Source organism: Macaca thibetana, chromosome 3 (assembly GCF_024542745.1).
Source record: "Macaca thibetana thibetana isolate TM-01 chromosome 3, ASM2454274v1, whole genome shotgun sequence".
Lineage (NCBI taxonomy): Eukaryota > Metazoa > Chordata > Mammalia > Primates > Cercopithecidae > Macaca > Macaca thibetana.
The window spans coordinates 33,923,037-33,944,788 of NC_065580.1; positions in this window are offsets into that span (position 1 = coordinate 33,923,037).

Below are 21,752 nucleotides of genomic sequence, written 5' to 3' on the forward strand. Positions count from 1 at the left end.
CCAAGGTAAGTTCTGAAAAACCTATTCTATTTTTCCACATAGTTCTAATAAACTGCATCTATCTGGCCTGGTTATAAGATGTCAACATCAGAATGTTTCTATCCTAGTTGTGTTTATCTAACAATGATGGGAAAAACTAAAAGTAAAAAATAATAAGTTAGCAATGAGATAGATGAGGTTCCACATTATTCAGTCTTTGCTAAACCAATATATATTACCTTCATACTTCTTAGCAAGTTTTTTTTTCCTGTTTGACCTACTTCATAAAGCTTTACATAAAACAAAATTGATATAATTCTAGGTATAAATAAATGTGTCCATATAACATGTTTCTGAATGAAATATAGAAAGAAAAATTTCTTTTTATACCTATGGGTATTAAAAATAGACAAGTTTAGGTAACTAGGTAATCATTGTATTGCTTATTTGTAATATGGGTAAAACCTTGTGATTTTACAAATTGAGGTGGCATAAGAACTACTGAGAACTACAGAAAAAATTACAATGTCAATATAACATGGATGTCAAGGGAGAACAGTACACAACAGAAAGTTTATATCTGTACAAAATGACCTACTTCATATAAGATAACATTAAATTACTGCAGGGATGAGTGTCAGACAATATAAAATGCCTATTTGTCCCATGCAACCTACTTTTACTTTGAGCTTTTCTGAATGATTTCTTATCACAGAAACTACAGTTCATGGTCACACTAATTTAAACACATGTACTCTACAAAATTATGTGTAATTTTCATTGTGATATTTATTTTAGGTATGGATTTTTTTGTCTTGAGGATTCTTTTTAACAGGCATGGTGTTGAGAGAATGATTTCTAAATAGTTTATCATGTTTTAGCAATCGTGAATGGTGCAAACCCGTACTTTTTTTCAGCAGTTTAATCACAGAAATTCCAGGTAGGCATTGGTTGTAGATAGTTTAAACCCTTCCTCTTTATTAAGTTCATTCCCATTTATTTCTGTAATTTTGTTACTGTAAGCCATGGGTTTTCACTATAATAATTTTAATCAGCTTACTGATTATTTAAATTATATTTGATGATTGGAGTATAGTGATTTCATACCTGTATCACTCTACTCACGGTCTTTTCACTGCCCAGAAATGCCTCAAACTACATCTCTGTAGTTCTAAATTCTGACTACCTATTCCTATTAAAATGTCAGTTTCTCCACAAAATCACCTCTGATCCCTCAGCCCAGAAGGAATTTCTCCCTGTCCCTAAAATCATAGCAGTTTAGCTTTGTCACCTGAAACAACACCCAACATTTTCCATCTTGCACTTTGCCCTAGAATCCCTCTTTGAGGGATGAAGATTTCATTATTTATCCGTTTAAACTTCAAGTATTTATTCTATTGGAAAATTCATGGCATTTGCTTAAGAAAATCTCTGGAAAAACAGGCACTTGAAAAATCCACACATTTGTATCCTGACCATGAAAAGCAGTGGCCAGAAATAAATGTTATTTTCAACATATGGCTTAAATTAAGCCGTCGATCGTAAAAGCTGGGATTATTTAAACAAATGACTGCTTCGGACATCTGTTACCAACTGATGCCGCACAAGTACTACAAAATCTCCCTCTGTATAATTCCTTAAACATGGAATGGGAGTAAAAGCAGGAGGTGGATGGCAACTTCCCTACATGCAATCAATAGGCTGATTTTAGAGACTCACTTTATACTCTCATTCCTCTCAGACCTACCCAAGTCTCATAACACAAGCAATTAATTATACAGCTTCAGAGATCTAAATCTAGTTTCTCCTAATAAAATGGTTAGGGACAATTTTCAGGTACTTCATTAAGAAGAGAGGAAGTGAGATAGAAAGAAATTTGAAGAGAAATCAAGAAAGAGAGAAAGAGAGAGAGATTCTAATAGTTTCTGAAAGCGTTATTGTTTTCTATTTCCTATTAAACCTACAATCCATCTTGAAATGATTTGCTTTGCATGGTATAAGTAGGGAATTGCCACTTATTTTTATTTCTATCTAGACCTTTAACCCAGCACCATGTATTAAAATGACCATTCTTTTCCCCCTGCACTGCCATGTCACCTTTGTTACAAATCAAATGATCATATACATGTGATTTCTGAAACAGTTATTCTGCTCCATTGCTCAGTTTGTCTACCCTTCTGTTAATACTTTAGTCTTAACTACTATTGTCAAATAATAAATCTTATATCTGGTATATAAATCTTCCAGCTTTGTTCTTGCTCAAGATTGCCTTGATTCATAGCCTTTGATTTTCCATGAAAACATTAGAAATAACTTGTCAATTTTCCCCAGACAAACCCTGCTAGAATTGTGATTGCAATAAACTGGAGAAAAGTGACTTCTTAAAAACATTTAATCTTCAATCCCATTTATATGACATATTATTTCATAATCCAATTAAACTAAATTATTATTTAGACATAGGTTGTGGTCAATACTTCCTCCCAACCTCCTTGTTTGCCTATTACTGTAAAAGTTGATAAATACAAATATTCAATTTTCTAATGTCCTTTATGGCCAGGAACATCATGTGACATGGTGCTGACTTACGGGACACAAAAGGAAAACTAAAAAGCCTTTTACATGCTTAATAAAAAGGAAGAAATGTGACTAGCACTATATTTTCCTTTTGGTTATGTCTTAAATGCCTGAGGGATTAATTCAACCATCCAAAGAAATTACCAGCCCAGACACCAATGAACCAAGCTAAGGCCAATTGCGGAATACCTTCAAGTTATTACTACATTAAGAAAAAAAACTTTATTTATCTATATTTAAGTTAAGGTTAGCTAGGGAGAATCTATTGCCAACTAATACTAACATATTGGAGGGGAAAAAGAAAAGTACCAGATTAGAAAACTATGCCTTTTTTCTAGTCTCTCATAACTAAAACTTCTAATAAAAAAATACAGAGCTTTCATTCTACTATAAATTATAAGTAAGTGCTAAAGAACTCTTCTAAATGATAATATTATTTTCTAGGTTATCTATAAAATCTGCATACCTTAAAAATTATTAGAACATTGATTCTTACTGCAATGTTTTGTTTGACTCCAAAAAAGGAACTGTAATATTTCTTTCTTCTGACTAAAAATTTTATGAGTTACTCCCAATATCTCTGATTTTTAAGACGAATAAAACAAAAACTCTTATGGATGGTAAACAGTGTTCTTACTTTAAATATTTATTCATTTACAATGAATTAGTGATTTACCAACTATTACTGACTGCTTCTGCTTTCAATTATTTTTCAATATTAATATTTTGAAACATTTCAATCTATATTTTATTTACTTACATTTTATAACTACATGCAAATAACAAAGTATTCCAAAAATTATTCCAAATAGCATGTGCTAAATAAAAGCAAAATGCATCCAGGCACTAATATGTATTTCATAGATATGAATTTATATTTATTTGAAAAGTTGCAACAGAATCACCTCTCAAAGACATGGAATTATTTTCCCAGAATTCTTGGATCCATAAAGACTTATATTTAAAATTTTTCTCTAAATACTACATTTATGCTTATTTGGAACAATCACCCTGTGTCAATTTGAGTCACTAAAAGATCTCTGCTTATGGTAATTTGGAAGGCATTTTGCCAGGGTAGTACTAATAAAAAATGGAACTAATGAAACCAAACTATACTCCATAGCCCCCAAGGTACGACTGTATACCTACCTGGGCAGAAATACCTATGGTAGGTTTCAAAACAATTCTATAAAGAAACTATATTCTTTAGGCACAAGTTTTTTTTCACAATTGGAATCTAAAATAAAATAACAAAAGGAGATGACTAATTGTTCATGGTAATTTGTACTGTATTTATTACTAGCTAGAGAACATACATTCATAATATAATCATCCCTATACATTTTCAGAGAAAAATGCATACTCCTAAGGTGCCATGAAAATTGACCCATAGTTCTACTTATTTGATAGAATGTGTGTCTAGCCCACAACTTGATTTATCTGATCTTTTCAATACTATGAATGCAGTCCAGATAATGCTATTTTTATTTTTGTTAACTTTTAAGTTCAGGGGTGCATGTGCAGGCTTGTTACATAAGTAAACTTGTGCCATGTGGGTTTGTTGCTCAGATTATTTAATCACTCAGGTATTAAGCCTAACACCCATCAGTTATCTTTCTGATCCTTTCCCTCCTCCCACCCTCCACCTTCCGAAAGGTCCCAGTACGTGTTGTTTCCCTCTAGGTGTGTGTGTTCTCATCATTTAGCGACCACTTATAAGTGAGAACATGTGGTATTTGGTTTTCTGTTCCTGCATTAGTTTGCATTAGTAACCAATATAGCATGGTACTGATATAAGAATAGACACATAAACCTATGGAACAGAATAGAGAACCCAAAAATAGGACCGCACACCTACAACTATCTGATCTTCCACAAACCTGACAAAAACAATGGGGAAACAATTCTCTATTCAGTAAATGGTGCTGGGATAACTGGCTAGCCATATGCCAAAAATTGAAAGTGGACCCCTTCTTTATACAAAAATTAACTCGAGATAGATGAAAGACAGATAATACTACTTTTATATTGTCTGTTATCCCACTACAAATTCAAAACTCATTTTGAAAAGTTCAAAGAATTTTCTCATAAGTGAATTAATTGCTAAAATCTATAACAACATGTAACACCCAGGTCCGCTGGATTGCAGAAAATAATGAATCATTCTTTCTCTTCCTCATACCAATTGCTCCTCTCCACTAATACTCGTCTTTTTCTTCTTTATTTTTAGAGCTTAGACTGTATTCCTTAAAGTTAATTGAGCTTTTGATTCAACATTAAATTTTCTGACTTATCGAAGTTTTAAATTCAAATTATTATAGGACTATGTAGGTAATGGAATGCAAATTGTAAAAATAGGTCAGGTGTGATAAAATAGAGAACACATGTCCTATCTAAAGAGGGCAATGTCTAGTGAGTTATTCTTTTGAGAATTGGGGCGCAGTTTTGCCAGAACTTAATTTTCAAGAGAAGTCATAATTATTTCAATAACTGGTGGGTTTTGCAGTGAAATAGTCTAATTGTAAATGCTGGTGACTAATTCAACCTTAGTAAGAAACAAACAACTGCAGTACGCAGGATGATACTTAGATTAAATGATATATATTTGTGTGCTGTAGTCAGTCTTAAGCTTTTTACTTCTATGCATTATGGATATAATCAGTGGAATGTGTACAATTACATCATTCTTTGTTCTTCCCACATATTAAAGTATTTGTTTTTCTGGGGAAGCAGAAAAATTCTGCAGTTGCTCCTTGTCAACAATGAAACTAAATCCTGTATAATTTTAATGCATAGCATTTATTCTCAACCGGGCACAATTTTGCCCCCTAGGGGACATTTGGCAATGTTTCCTGACATTTTTGGTTGTCATGAGAGGAAGAAGGTCAGGGCACTATTAGCATCTAGTGAGTAGAAACTAGGAACACTGTTAACCATTCTACAATGCACAAGACAGCCCACAATAAAGACTTATCCAGCACTGAATATCAATAGCACTAAGGTTGAGAAATCATAGTTTATAAGACTCCCTGATCCTCAATATTTCCTAAAATTCCTATGGAAGCATAAGAAATGTATGTATGAGAAATGGAATTGAGATAATTAGATTAAAAGGTGTGAAGTGACTTTAAGAAACGTTTCAGGTTCCTGGATACATAACCAAAATGTATAGATCCAGGAGTCTTGCTCCACGTAAATTCAGGAATAATTTAATGGGTCAGATCTCTTACTTGAAAAGTTTCTTGCATTTTCTAGTTCATAATCACTGTGAATTATTTGCTTGTGCTTTCTATAGAAATGTCTATTTCCTATTTCAGGGACAGTGGGTACAGCTGTAATGTTTTTAAGGTTTAAGAAATCACTAGAATTAGTCGGATTTTCTTAATGACTTCTGACAAGCATCAAACTCATCTAGACTGAGGAATTTTGAATTTTAAAAATTTCAGTTCATCTTAATCTATGGCCAAATACACCATCAATTTCACTCAATTTATTCCTTACGTGCAAGATTGGGGAAGCTTAACTTATTTCAAATATCTACTGGTGTCTATATAGATATTCTTGTAGGTTTTTTTTGTTTGGTTTGGTTTGGTTTAGTTTGGTTTGGTTCTGTGAATAGTATTTAATTAGAGTCACTGATATTTTTCCTTTTGCCAGTTTATTTATTTATCCTCCACATAGATGCAGGATTTATGTGATTTCACATTATTTAAATGGTAGCTATAAGCCCAAGAATCCTTGTAGTTCAAAGCTAACTAAAGATTTCAGGCCTTTCCATCTTTCTAAAATTAAAAGACCTTGAAAGAGAAAAATTTTATATTCTAGCCAAGGATAAAAATTATGAGAATTTTTTTACTCTTAGAAATATGCAATCTCTAACATTCAGAAAGGTTAGAAATCAAGGGTTTTGTAAAATTATGTTATTAACTTTAAAAAACAATTTTACCATAATATAGAGATATATGGACATGCTATACAGAGTTGTGAATAGTTCCAGAAAACTGTGGTTCCTTGAAACTTCTGAACATATAGAGTGCAGGGATAGTGTAATCACATATCTGTTGCACAAATTCAGGAATACTAGCCCTTTTTTCCCATTTCTTCAAACTCAAGGTAATTAATTTAGTACACATAAATTAATGCACTGCTTTATGCCATACAACTTCTGTGGATAATAGCATGGAAGAAAACCATTTTCTCACACAGAATATTCATTAATGCTCTTTCTTTTGTTTATTCAGGAGACATCACTAATTTATGAAGTTTCAAGTAAAAGGATCAGTTCATATGTGCATATATACAGCTTTATTAATTCTTAAATTATTACGAGTACTTAAATATAGTCACACTGAATACTAAAAAGAATACAATTCATTCTTAATTAGATCAGCTTGAATTATCTCCACTTTAAAAAAATTATTTCATTAAACCATTTTGAAAGTTTGGATGTCCTAGGCATTTTAATTCAGGTCTGCCTCGGTACTGTCTTTATATCTGAACATTGGTTCTCCACCTTAGGCCCCACACCTCCAGAAATGCACACTTCCAAGTGCCTTCCTCAAAATTTTCTAAGTCCCCCTCCTATGCCTGGGATGGTTTGGTGCCACCAGTCCCATCTGAGTGTAGTCCAGACTGAGCATAGACATAAATCCTAGCACCTGAATGTTTACTTGGGGTATTTTGCGACACTTTATTCAGTACATAGACTCAACTGGATGCTCTGAGAGGCTCTAGGACTCACTCAATCTATATGGTCTTTCTGGGTATCATGGTTGAGCATCAGGCCTATAAAGACAGCCTGGCAAAAATATTGCTTCAGCTGTTTGTTGAGATATTTATTCCATGGGATCTCACAGAATTGAGCTACCATAATGGTGTGGGCACTTTAACTTGGGTGATTCTCACTCATATTGGAGATAGGATGAGTTAAAGGCTCTGGGCTGCTGATGGACCACCATAGAGCCTTGGGCTCAAGTCACGCATGTGACATATGTGGACTCATTCATTAGCTCTTGCCCTTGTTCCAACCATAGTGTCACCTCTAGTCCAGTGGTGCCTGGAAGGTAGCAGATGACTTTTACCATCCATCTGCTTTCTGCTAACACTCAAGGAGATCACTCTAGCCCTTTATTAGCAGACTTTATGCACATGTCAAACACTATCTTCTGCAAAAGGTTTAGAGAATCATGCACATAACATCAGTCTTTCTTCGGTTCTTTCTTTTCCTGATAAATGTAATAGGTTATAAGCTCCTGGGTCAGTCTTAGACTATGCCAGACACACATGGATATTCCTTGAACTAATCGTACTAGTCTTTCTCCCTCCCTGGGTCTCTTGCCTACCCAGCCCACTGGGTGCGGTATGTGGAAGGCAGAGGTCCAGTCCACATTGAAAGATCACCTTCTAGAAACGTAGTGAATGCAATGACTACAGTCAAAAGAATACATTGTTTGAAGGTTGCATTGTTCTACCATTATACTAGAAAATTTTGAATAATAAATTTAATGTGAAAATGAATTATTATTCAGATTTGCCTGCATACTCTGGGTAAGACTGCCAATTGTGGTCATTATGAATTGAACACAGCAACAATCTTTGAGGAAATCATTGGAAGCCAGTGTCTATGGGCAGTACAATAGATAATAGAGCATCATTATTACTGAGTAATCAGCATTACATGAATAGAAATAACAAACTAACTACAGAAGCAAAAAGACCTATATTATTTCAATACAAGTCCACTTCAAAGAGCCATAGCATTGTGAGATAGAAAAGCATTGTTAACGATCTTATCATGGGATGGTAACAGAAAATAAATTGGGCATGAATAGTACTTTTGAAAATAAAAACCAAAAAAGATTATTTCTGGACCTGAATAGGAAGAGATGGTACCTGCACACTTTGAAAAAATGTCTTGTTCACTGGTTGAAAAATAAAGAAATATCTAAATATTTCTCCACCCATAATTATAAATTATCATCAGAAAATCACTATACTTCACAAAAGTCTATGAATTATGCAACAGATTTTTACTCAAATTGCTTATATAATCTGGGGTCCATTACACTCTGGGAGATGGATCCTGGACTAGTCATCTCTCTCATTGGCTATTGCTATACATTTTAAAATACTTTATCGAGAGAAAAGAAAAAGTAAGGTCATAAGCCAGAGAATATGTAGTATAAAGAGATAAAGAGAAGTTAAATATATAAAAATGAAACAATTGTTAAAGAGAAACGTTTCAAATTCAGAATCCATCTTTGATGTGGTTTATTAAGAAAATATTGAAATTTACTTAACTCACTTTTAAAAAACTTTTTCTTTGTGTTTGTATTGAATGTTTGAATGTTTGTGCATCTGTGTTCTTTCTTTTACTAACAAGCAGAAGATCTTGAAAAGAACATTCTCTGGCCATGAAAGTGTAACTGGTGCCAGACTAGTCCTCCGGCAAAAAACAACTATAAAACTATGAAATATATAAGGCAATTCTTTTCAGAGGACAGCATACAGGGAACAAGAGCACAGATAGGAAAATACATAAGTAAGCCTAACAATCACACTGGCTTTCTTCCTGGAAACACTTTCGAGACCACAGTGCAGAGAGGTGAAAACCCAAACAGAGCACAAGGATTCTTCTTAGCTGGGGAAACAAGGACTACAGTTCTGAGCCATTAAGTTGGTTAGAGTCTGCAGAATAGAAAAAAAGGAGATGCGGAAATTTTGCACAGGGTTCTCTCACTATTTAACCGTATACTAAGTTGTACATGCCCTGCGTGAAATTTTATGAGACCTAGCAACAGATATTTGTGACAAATTATGATCTGACATTCCAGCCCACACTTGGCCTCAAATAATATGTTAAATTTTTAACTGATTCTTATTGCTTACCTAGTAGCCATTCTTTCTCCTACACTCTGCCACCCATAAGCTACTCTATATGTGTCATTATCCCTGGAGGGATCATTTTCACTTTTATTTCATGTTACTTGATTGCCCTGCTACTTCAGCTCTTTGATAGGCTCAAAGAGTTAAGATTTTACGGTTTATTTAGCTACTTATAGCTGTTAGAATGGACAGGGCACACTTTCCATTTTTCCACATGCCAGGCAGAAGCAGAAATCCCATTCAATTGATTTTCAATAGAGGTCCCAAAGTAATTAAATTAGGAAAGTCTTTTCAGCAAACGGTTCTGAGATAATTGGATATTCATGTGGAAAAAAGGTGAGACTCAACCACTATTTTATATCATATATAAAAATTATCTTGAGATGGATCATAAACCTAAATTTTAAAGCTAAAGCCCTAAAGCTTCTTGAGGAAAACACAGAAGAATATCTTTATGGCTTACCATGAAATGTTGATTTCTTAGACTGGACACAGAAAACAAAGACATAAATTTTTTTAAATGCTAAATTGTACTTCATTAAAATTAAAAATGTATGTCCATTGAAAAAGACACAATGAAGACAATGGATAGGCAAACCATAGACTGGGAAAAAATATGTGAAAAACATCTAACTGACAAACGCTTACAGTCACTTTAGATAGATAGATGATAGGTAGATAGATAGATAGATAGATAGATAGATAGATAGATACTACTACTTGGCAATAAAAAAGCAATATACTCCATAAAAAAAAAAAAAAAAAAAAAAAAAAAAACAGGAAAAAGGCTTGAACAGACACTTAAGGAAGAAATATGATTGCAAAAAAGCACATGAAAAGGTTAAAATTGCAATAAAACATTAATAAATAATGTCCAACAGCCCTAAAATTAAAATAACATAACAACAAACATTGGAAAAGATATAGAGCTATTAGAACCCATAAATTCCTGGCAGGAGTGTAAACTACCTTGGGAAAGGACTGTCAATTCCTTACAAAGTTAAACGTTAGGTCTATACTATTACCCAGCACTTCCAGTCCTAGGTATTTCCCGAGCAAAATAAAAACTTCAACCTACTGAAAATCAACAGAATGTTCATAGCAGCTTTTTCATAATTGCTAAATGAAGCAACTCAAATATTCACTACCGTGAGTGCCTACAAATGTCCTTTAATGCTAAAGAATTCTTTATTACTACAAGGGAATTCCACTAGCCAAAGCTATCCACCCTCAAATTTTGACTGAGATGTTTAGATATTCTCCCATTTTTTCTTAATAACTAGAACATTGGCTACCTTAGACACTCAGTGTAAAGCTATCTTCCATATAAGATCAAGGAGACAGCATCACAGTAACATAGACCATCCTCCTAATGACTTCTGCTGAGCTATGTATGAGAATAATGAGAGTGGAGAGTAAGCAAAGGCTAGATCACCAATGGCTTTGTGTTCTGTGCTAAGCTGTTTGGATGTCATAACGGGGGCAACAGAGAGCCATTAAAGGGTTGTAAGCACGTCATATCAGGTTCAGATTGACATTTCACAAAATTACTTTCACAAACTGAAATACTGCAAATTAATGGCAGGAAAAGAAACTAGGGATATGTTGCTACAACCTAGGAGTAAGAAAGAAAAAAAAAAAAAGTAGAGGCAATATGGCTAATGACTGTATCTGAGAGATATTGAAGAGGCAGAATCAAAAAGATTTGTCATTGTTTAATATGGTGATGAGGAGGAGGAAAAAACAAAGTATACATTTTGTGAGATGGGAAATGCACAAAGTTGTAAGAGTAGATTCAAAGTGATTAGCTCCATTTTGTTCTCCACATAATGGCCAAGTGGAAGTGATCACTGAAGATCTGAGGCTTCAGGAGATAGAAGCTGGAGACACTGCTTAGGAAGCCATGAGCATTTACAGCTGTCTTTCTTTTGCTGTGAAATACTGAGCAAGTAACTGCCTAGAATGAAATGTTTTGAAGCCATAAGAAATTCATTATTAAACTTCAGGTATTTAAGTCTATTATCCAAATTAATAGACTAAAAAAGCATTAGTAATAAGTGATACTAGAAACTGTAAACATCCATTCTAATATCTGTAAAATAAGTATCTCTACATATCCTTTCATAACATTCTTCTCTTAATTCAACCAAATGTTGTTTTCTAAATGTTAATAGTGCTGGTTTTTGCATGAGAAAAATGTCTGTAGACCAATTTTCAAAGAGTTGATCCTCGAATTCTCTAAGTTGTATCACATTTTTATTTATTTATTTATTTATTTATTTTAGACGGAGTTTTGCTCTTATTGCCCAGGCTAGAGTGCAGTGGTGCAATTTCCGCTCACTGCAACCTCCGCCTTCCGGTTTCAAGCGATTTTCCTGCCTCAGCCTCCCAAGTCGCTGAGATTACAGGAGGCCGCTACCACGCCCAGCTAATTTTTTTTGTAATTTTAGAAGAGGCGGAGTTTCATCATGTTGGTCAGGCTGGTCTCGAACTGCTGCCTCGTATTCCACCCGTCTCGGCCTCCCAAAGTTCTGGGATTACGTTTTTTGACACTCTATGTTAACAGTATAGGACATACGTAGTTTTCGCCAAATGGAAGATCTCTTCAAAAATTACAGTAGGCCATGTAGACCTGTCTAAGAACGCAGAGGAAGGATAATGTAATCCTGACACATTTGAGATTCTTGGTGGTGTTTACCAGCTAAAATAGTACAGATCCCTAAAATATGAGTACCCCAAGAGTTCAGCAAAGACTTTCTGACAAAAATAGCAATAAAAATTAAGACATAGGCCGGGCGCGGTGGCTCACGCCCCTAATCCCAGCACTTTGGGAAGCCAAAACAGGTGGATCACCTGGGGTCAGGAGTTGGAGAACAACCTGACCAGCATGGTGAAACCCACTCTCTACTAAATACAACAAAATTAGCCAGGCATGGTGGCGCATGCTTGTAATCTCAGTTACTTGGGAGGCTGAGGCAGGAGAATTGCTTGAACCCGGGAGGTGGAGGTTGCAGTGAGTGGAGATTGCACCACTGCACTCCAGTCTGGGCAACAAGAGCAAAATTCTGTCTCAAAAAAAAAAAAAAAAAAATTAATATATAAATTGAGAGAAAAAAACAACCCACGGTGCCACTGAAGAATACCCTGGAAGAATGTGTGTGTGTGTCTGTGTGTGTGTCTGTGTATGTGTGTGTGTGTGTGTCTGTGTGTGTGTGTGTGTGTGTGTGTCTGTGTGTGTGTGTGTGTGTCTGTGTGTGTGTGTGTGTTCAGGCACATGAACAACATTAGCAACTTGGAAGAATTGAAAAAAATCAACCAGCATTTCAGAATTGTTCTCAACCACTTACCAGGAGATCAAAGTAGAACCTTCTAAAGAAGTAGATTGTTCTTTTTTCTCTTGTATTGGACATATAGGTAAACCTTAAACTCATATTTTCTGGGCTTGGTTTCTAGTAAAAATAAATTAATAAATAAATACATACATAAATAATTTGTTGTTTTCTGAAACTTTGGCTTGCATGACCCATCCATTCTTTCCCTGTTCAGAAGTCACTTTTATACTATCTAAAATAATGATAACCATTCTGCCAACGGTAATCATGAAAATATAAACTTAATGTGGATAAAATTGTGCTCTTTAAAAATATATTCTTTGACATCACATTTTAAAATATACTTTTCATTTAGGAATTTGGACTATTGGTGCTGGAAAAAAAATCATGACTGGTAGCAGTCTGAATATATTATAAATTTACTTACAGTATACTACAAAGATATTTTAAAAAATGATGTGCCCAACAGCAGTAACTAAAAGGTTAGTTGAATTTCCTGGAGTAGAAAGGAATTCTGAACAAATCCTACTACTCTAAAAAGATTGAAAATTGTGGTCTTCGTGAATTATTTAAAGAAAATAAAATTTACTTTCATTAAATATATCTAAGCATTATCCAAGAAATCACTGTTCTAAGAGGTGCAATCTGAAATTTCCTCATTGACATTTAAACAATGCCTTTCCACATAACTACAGTTGAGAAAATAATAAATTACACCATATGTTCTTATCTGGTTCATGCCCCGAAGGCCTAGAGAATGGGCATGGTTTTTATAATCTAAACAAATTAAATAAATGTTTGCACTTGTAACTCTGTTACCTTTAGCAAAAAAATAAATTAGTGCCAGGGGAGCCACAAAGTTAAGAGACTCTGTAAACAAAAGAACAGAAGGCTGTCTACGTCTTCACACCAAATTAACAGAACACAAGACATGTTACCACAGATTATTCACAGGTTAGAAAAATAGACAGTTAAATTACTGCAGTTTATCTAGATACACTGCATATAAAAACATTTCTAAATTTCATTTCTTATTTTAATCATTAATGGGAAAATGTGACAAAAACTTCAAGTTTCTCAAAAAAATTGAATATATTTTGAACAGCAAGATTAAAGAATCTTGAATATTCTTCTCTAAACGTATTTCAGCTTCTGCTTGTGATAAAGATCCAAATACACGTTTCTTCTTCCTGTATCATCTCACTACACACCAGCATGTATGTCTGAACCTCAGTCTTGTGTCCCACACTCTTGGAAATCACAATTACATTCCTCCTAAGGTCCATCACTGTTTTAAAAATTTTGCTGCAAATAAAATTAGTCAAGTTTCTAATTCACATACTATAAGAAATCAATACAAATTAATAGGCATATAAATTTTTCTTCCTATTTGTTGAATTTGTTGTCTTTTATCTACAATCAAGATTTTCTCTGATGAATCTATGTACTAAGTAGATTTAATTGTTAGGACAGTTATCATCTCCAAATTGGAATCAATATTGTAATGACTCAATTATGCTTCTTTCTTACTTGACTCTCACACAGTCATGTGATGTGATTTATTTTGGGCCACTCAGTGCAAGTTATTTAGGGAAGTCTCACTCCCCCAAAACCCCCTTCTCTCTTTTACTGATCATGGCCCTTGAAGGACGTTTATTTCCAGCACTAGCGGCAGCGTGTGCACTTATCTCTCTTAATACTCACAATTTTTACCTGAATTACTTCATAGCCCAGAGAAAACATCTCAGAAAAGAAACTAAAATTTCCATTGTAAAGATAATTAATAAATTGTCTGGGGACGTTTCAAATGCTGTATGAATTCATTTAAATCACCCCAAAATAAAAAGTCATACTCAACAAGAAGAGGCTCAAATCCATGTCAACAGAAGCAAATCAAAGATACACAACATTCCCAATCAGGACATTTTAAGCTACACTAGTCATTAAAGTTTCAGTCATTCAACTTATTCAGTAAATTTCTAACGCTGATATTATGCCACACCTGAGGGCTAGTTGATTTCACACATTATCTATAGCTCTCATTTCTCTCCTTTCACTGGCAAAGTATAGTACATATCAACGTGCTTCCTGAAAGGAAGGAAAGCCTCTTTTGTCTAATCCTGAAATAGAGGCAGCTGGAGAGGAGGAAGTAAGAACAAGAAGCCATACTCTCTTATCTCTTCGTAAGTTCATAAAGTGTTTTTTCTTTCTCTCTCTTTTTCTCTCTTTCCCCCTTCCTGACCTCCCTCTCCTTCTTGTTTTTAAAGAATCACAATCTTCAGGCCAGAAGTGTATGTGTAAGAATTAGAACTCAGTCTTTTCAGATCTCCCCAATGGACAGGTACCAGTATCTGTGCCCTCCCCCTTCTTCTATCAGAACTTCCCGACAGTTGTACCACAGTGCACCTGTGCTGGAAATGGCTTACAGGTGTAATAAAATTTTTAAATTTTAAAAATTTTAAATTATTATAGATACATAATAGTTGTGTGTATTTATGTGGTAAATGTAATATCTTAATAAAAGCATACAATGTGCAAGTGTAATAAGGTTTTGATCTTCTCATTCTTTGGAGTGGCTGGCTAGGGCTTGTTGTAGAATGCCCTTAGCTGGTTGCCTTTGCAAATATTTTAAATTTTTAGGAATGCCATGGTTTGTAAAAAGTTTGGAAGTACACATACCCAATTTTCTACATCTTCCTGGGCCAGTAGAATCTTTGTCTAGTATAGAGAGGAAAGGGGATTCGGAAACAAATTGACACTGACTGATCTCATGTTCTTCAAAATCACCTTTTAATGATGTAAACTTCAGTCTGTGTCCTCCAGGACGTAATTCTAAGGATGAAAATTAACTTTTTTTTCTGCCTTTATGAGGTGATGATTTTCACTAAGTGGGAAAGGCTTTAAAGACTTCAAAGGAATTGCCAGGAACCAAATACAGTTTGATTAGTACATGACAATAATATCTTCTATCTTTATGCAGTATCTTCATCAAGAATCAATAATAATTGCAAGCTATTTTCAAATAGCTTCAGAAAAAAAAACGCGGGGAGGGGAAATGGATTTATGCAACAGAGACATCGCCAATGGCAAATGGTATAATGAGCCTTTTGTGGGGCTAGAACCAAGGTTACTCTCTCTGTCTCTTTTGTAACACTTGATCTTCTTTCTAGATTTTAGGTTTATTCTTCCTTCAGTCTTCTCTTGTGTGCAAGATATTTTCCTAGTTAATTTGCTCTTACATACTTGGAGAAGACAATGTTATACCTCATCTCTCTAGAAACCTCCAACACCTTCTCATATCTTACTCTCAACTGATGAACTTACCTCATCTTACACTAAAAAATAAAAGCAATCAGAAAAGCATATGTTCCTCTACCATCATACTGACCAACTGTCCTCCAACTATCCTGTGTCTGTCCCCATATATACTGACTCCATTCTTGTTAGTGTGGATGAATTTTTCCCTGTCTATAGCCAACCCCTTCATCTCAAGGATATCCTCTCAAGGATATCGGTCTAACAATTATTCCCTCTCTCCTGTGTCATCATTTTCCTATACTCTTCAAAATTATTCCCATAGTTGTACATATATTCAAGTTAAAATGTTTTAAAATATTCCATCTTAAAAATTATTTAGACCAACAATCCCCTTATGGCTTGTAACCTCTCTCCATCTCCTTTCAAAAAAACTCTTTGTACCAATTGTCTGTACCCACTGTCTTTACTTCCTTTCTTCTTATTCTCTCTTGAACTCACCTCAAACATCCTTTTGTCTCCACTAATCCAGTAAAACTGCCTTGATAAATCACTCTGCTGAACTCTAGACACATATCCTGGTATCTACTTAATATATTCGTTTCCATGTATAATAGGAATCCTAAATTTAGCATGCCCAAAACCAAACTCTTGATTCTGTTGCCCACTTCAACCTCCTGCTAACTTGTTTTTCCCCAAGTGTTCTCATTACCATAAATGACACCATATTCACTTAGCAGATTTACCGAGTAAATCTATTTAGCTAACACCTCACATCTAAACCATCAGTTCCTCTCAGCTCTACTTTCACAATATATCTTGAATGTAGGCATTAGCACATCAACCACTGTATTATTCCATACTCATACTGCTATAGACATACCTGAAACTGGGTAATTTATGGAGTAAAGAGGTTTAATTGTCTCACAGTTCTGTAGGCTATACAGACTTCTGATCTAGGCAGCCTCAGGAAACTTACAATCATGGCAGAAGGCAAAAGAAAAGCAGGCACCATCTTCACATGTCAGAAAAGGAGAGCGAGCGTGAGAACAAAGAGGGAGGTGCTACACAGTTTTAAACAACCAGATCTCATGATAATTCACTCAATATAACAGTGAAAGCAAAAGGGAAGTCCACCCCATGATCTAATCTCCTACCACGAGGTCCCCCTTCAACAATGAGAATCACAATTTGACATGAGATTTGTGTGGGGACACAGAGCCAAACCATATTAATCTGGGCCTGGCCCTTCTCAGATCTCATGTCGTTTTCACACTTCAAAACACAATCATGGCTTCCCAACAAGCCCCCAAATTCTTTACTTATTCCAGCATTAACTCAACAGTCCAAGTCCAAAGTCTCATCTAAGACAAGGCAAGTCCTTTCTGCCTATGAATCTGTAAAATAGTTTTTAAAAGTTAATTAATTCTAAGATAAAATGGGGGTACAGTCATTGAATAAATGCTCCCATTACAAAAAAGAAAAATTGGCCAAAGCTAGGGGACCACAGACTCCATGCAAGACTGAAACCCAGCAGAGCAGTCTTTAAGTCTTAAGGCTCTGAAATAATCTCCTTTGACTCCATGCCTCACATCCAGGTCACACTGATGCAAAAGGTGACCTCCAAAAGACTTGGGCAGCTCCACCCCTGTGGCTTATAAATGGAAACAGAAACAAAATAAGGTGCTAACGCTGGTAAAGAATAAGATAATGGCTTAGATTTAGGTGATAGTAGTTGATATGGTTTGGCTCTATGTCCCCACCTAAATCTCATGTCAAATTATAATCTCCAAAGTTGAAAAAGGGGCCTGGTGGGAGGAAATTGGATCATGGGGCAGACTTCCCCCATAGTTCTACAAGCTGTACAGGCTTCTGCTTCTGGGAAGGCCCCAGGAAACTTACACTCTTGGCAGAAGGAGAAGCCGAAGCAGGCACCATCTTCATATGGTAGAACATGAGAGAGAGAGCAAGAGAGCAAAGGGGGAGGTGCCACACACTTTTAAACAAACTGATCTCATGAGAACTCACTCACTATCATGAAACAGCAAGGGAGAAGTCTGCCCCATGATCCAATTTCCTCCCTCCAGGCCCCTTTCCAACATTGGATATTAAAATTTGACATGAGATTTGGGTGGGGACACAGAGCCAAACCGTATCAACCACTGCCATCTAAATCTAAGCGATTATCTTATTCTTCACCAGCATTAGCACCTCCATTTGTTTCTGTTTCCATTTATTTAGCAACCAGAACCACCTTTTCACAACATAAGTCACACCTCTTTTTAAAACTTTCAAATGTTTAATAGTGCTCTTAGAATAATTTCTGAAGTCCTTACTTTGGCACTCCCATCCCGCTCCTGAATATGTCTCTAGTGTCATCTCCTATCATAATCTATCTCACTCACTTCACTCCACCAAGTCTTTGTTCTTTCAAGTGTTTGCGCTTGATGTTTTTCTGCCTACATCATTATCCTTCCAAATCTCCATATGATTTGCTCCTCACTTCATTCAAATCTCTGATCAAATGTCACTAGCGCAGAGTCGGTCCCCAACTGCCCTACTGAAAAATTTATCATCTTACCCTGCTTTATTTTTCTTCATAACACTAGTTTCTTCTTAACATGATTTATGGAATTATTTCTTATAATCTATACATTCTTATAGATACAAGCATAAAGGCACATTTTATTGACTGCAGTATTCTTAGCACCTGAGAGATTATAAGTGATTAATCATCACTTGACCATAACAAATTCACAGAAAATAGTCAATCTAATAGTCACCCAGTTCAAGTGCTGAACACAGCCTCATGAAGCCTCTGGGTCCCAATTACATATTTTCCAGACAGGGAAGTAATTGGCCATATTTATCCCAGGCTCTCTCAGGTATGCATTCCATCAGTCATCGTGGAAAGGGTTGAAATACAGGTTCTGCTGTGTACTCAGCTAAGGCTAAAGGAGCATAATTTCAGAAAAAGGGATGTGAGTAGGCAGGAAAAATAAATAGCTTGTCTTCACTTCCATTTGTTCAACAACTATTTATTGAAAACTGACAGTGTGCCAAGAACTCTTGAAAGTGGGATACTACAGGAACCTGGCAAACAAGAACCCTTCTCTTATAAATCTGTCATTTAGTGAAAGGAGCTTCAAGTATATATGGCACTCTAACATATGATCCATGGATAAAAGAATCAAGACAGAAAATAAAATTGAGTTATTTTGTCATGCTGCATGCTGCACATATTCAAAAGTATTAATTATAATAGGAATACTTAAAGAATTCCTCATACATACCCCTTTTTCATAAAGATTGAGTAATTTTCACCCTGGCCTTGATTATAATTTCACATATGCATTTATATTGAGAATTTTTGTTTCATATATGTTGCATACTCATAATTTATAAATTTGAATATTAATTTCAAAGAGAATATAGCTCTTCCAGTGTGTAGTATATATATGCATTTGATTTCTTCTGCTAACCAAAACATAAACTCTTTTACATCAACTCACTGATCTTCAGCATGTTGCTCAGCCTCTCCCAATCTCATTTTCTTTGTCTATAAAGCAAATATGTTGGACTACATGTTCAGCAAGACTTTTTATGAGCTTTATAGATTTTCAATTCAATAAGAAAATTGATTGAGACAGGTCATTCTATTCCACAGAATGTGCAAATATGGTCTACTATTCTTATTTTATGAGAATGTCCCATTGACTCCAAAGGATCTGAATGGTTAAGACTATGCTATTTAGAGAGCAAATAATTGAACACAGCAAGATGGATAACCACAGGGAAGGTGTTTTCTAGACAGTTCAAACTTAACCAACTAAATAAAATCTGAGGCATTCTAGAAATTAAAGGTGTCAAATCCTTTTAATCTGCGTGCATAAACTCATGTTCCCTGGGGTATATTGTCCTCTCAGATGTGGTGTTTTTATTTTGTTTGGGGCAACACAGTTTGTTGACCTTAGATTCAACATAGAAATGCATTAGCACTTTCTAGTTTACTGTCACCCAGTACTCCCCATTATTTGATACCAGTGGTTCTCAAACTTAAGCATGAGTCAGAATCACCAGTGGGGATTGTTAAAACATATTACTGGGCCCCTCCCCAAGTGTTTGACCTGCTTGCTGTTCAGTGGGGCCTGAAAATGTGCATTTTTATAAGTTCCCTGGTGATTGAGGTTGATGCTGCTGGTGCCAGGACTACATTTTGAGAACCATTGTCCTACACGACTTCTGCATTTACATTATTTGTCAAACCCCTAAACATATCTAAATTTATGATCCATTGTGGGGTGTATGCCAAAATAATTTACTATAATCCTAAAACATGGTTAACCTGGAATGAGAAGACAATGAAAATGAACGGAACTGAGCTTGGCAATCCACACCTGGCCTGGCTATGATTAACACACATGGTGTTTTTAAGATTGGCTGAACAGATTTTATGTGACTGTCATGTTAGAACCACATGACCAGACCATACACCCAGAGTCCAGTATGAGGTTTCCCCTGAAGGGAACAGATGTTCCCAGAGTCAAATACCTTGGAAAAAATCAGATTGATGTATTCAAGAAGCAAGCTTTAGGCAGGACTAAGTAGAAAGTCTTTTTCTATTCAAAAGTAAGAGTTTGATTTGGCCAGGATTCTCGGGCAAGGAGGTAACCAACATTTTGAATGTAATAAAGAGAAAACCTCCTAACCCTAGCCACAAGGAGGGAGCAGAACTTACAAGGGAACCTGAGAAAAACATTCTATATATTGTTCTTCCTTTCCATTATATCCCAACCTTTATCACTGATTCCTTAGGAATGACAGCCTGGTTTCAGTTAGAATTCAGGGAAAAATGGTAGAGTTTGGATCCAATATTGGGATAAAAGCCAGTGGGAGTCCCTATGAAAGACTGCTGGGTTCAGGGAGACAGCTGTCTAATAGGAAATAAACAGCAGGGCCAAGAAAGCATGAATACATGAGCAACCCAGAGAGGAAGGCTATGAGGGACCTGTTTCCAAGCCAAAAGCAGTAATGGTACAAGAAACAGCGGGGAATATTTTTGGTGTAGTAGATGATAATTTGTGTCACCATGTTTTAGGTTACATAAGGCTTATGATGGGAAATCAAAAATATTCTTATTAATCTGATTATGATATCAGATTTTGTCTTTTTTCTAAGCATCATTATATTGCCCTTGATAAGTACAGAAACATAAATTTGTGCATATGTACCTATATATATTTTATAAAGTATTTAATATTATACATGATCATATAATACTTTGTAGATGTAAAAATATATTTATGTATATGTATGTATATGTAGCCTATATCATTTTATTCTCTCAACTCCCCTATAAGGCAATACCTCCATATTACAGATAAAGATTTAAAATATTTAAAAGAATTACATAATTTTACCAATGTCCTAGGATTAGAACTGAGGCAGCCATGAACTTCATGCTATTATCTGTAAAGTGGTTTTACTTTTTGGTAAGACATAAAACATTGATTAGGGTAAAAATAATTATGTTTATCACTTTTATCTTCAGACCCAGAAGATGAAAGTTATATTGTATGTAGTATAAATATAGTATCCAGTAGTGATATTTATGTAGTATCAATAATCTGCCATGTTATTTCCTAGGGAGAAGGAATATATGTAGTAATAGTGAGAAATAACATGGCAGGTTATTGATACTCCATATAATATCACTACCAGAAA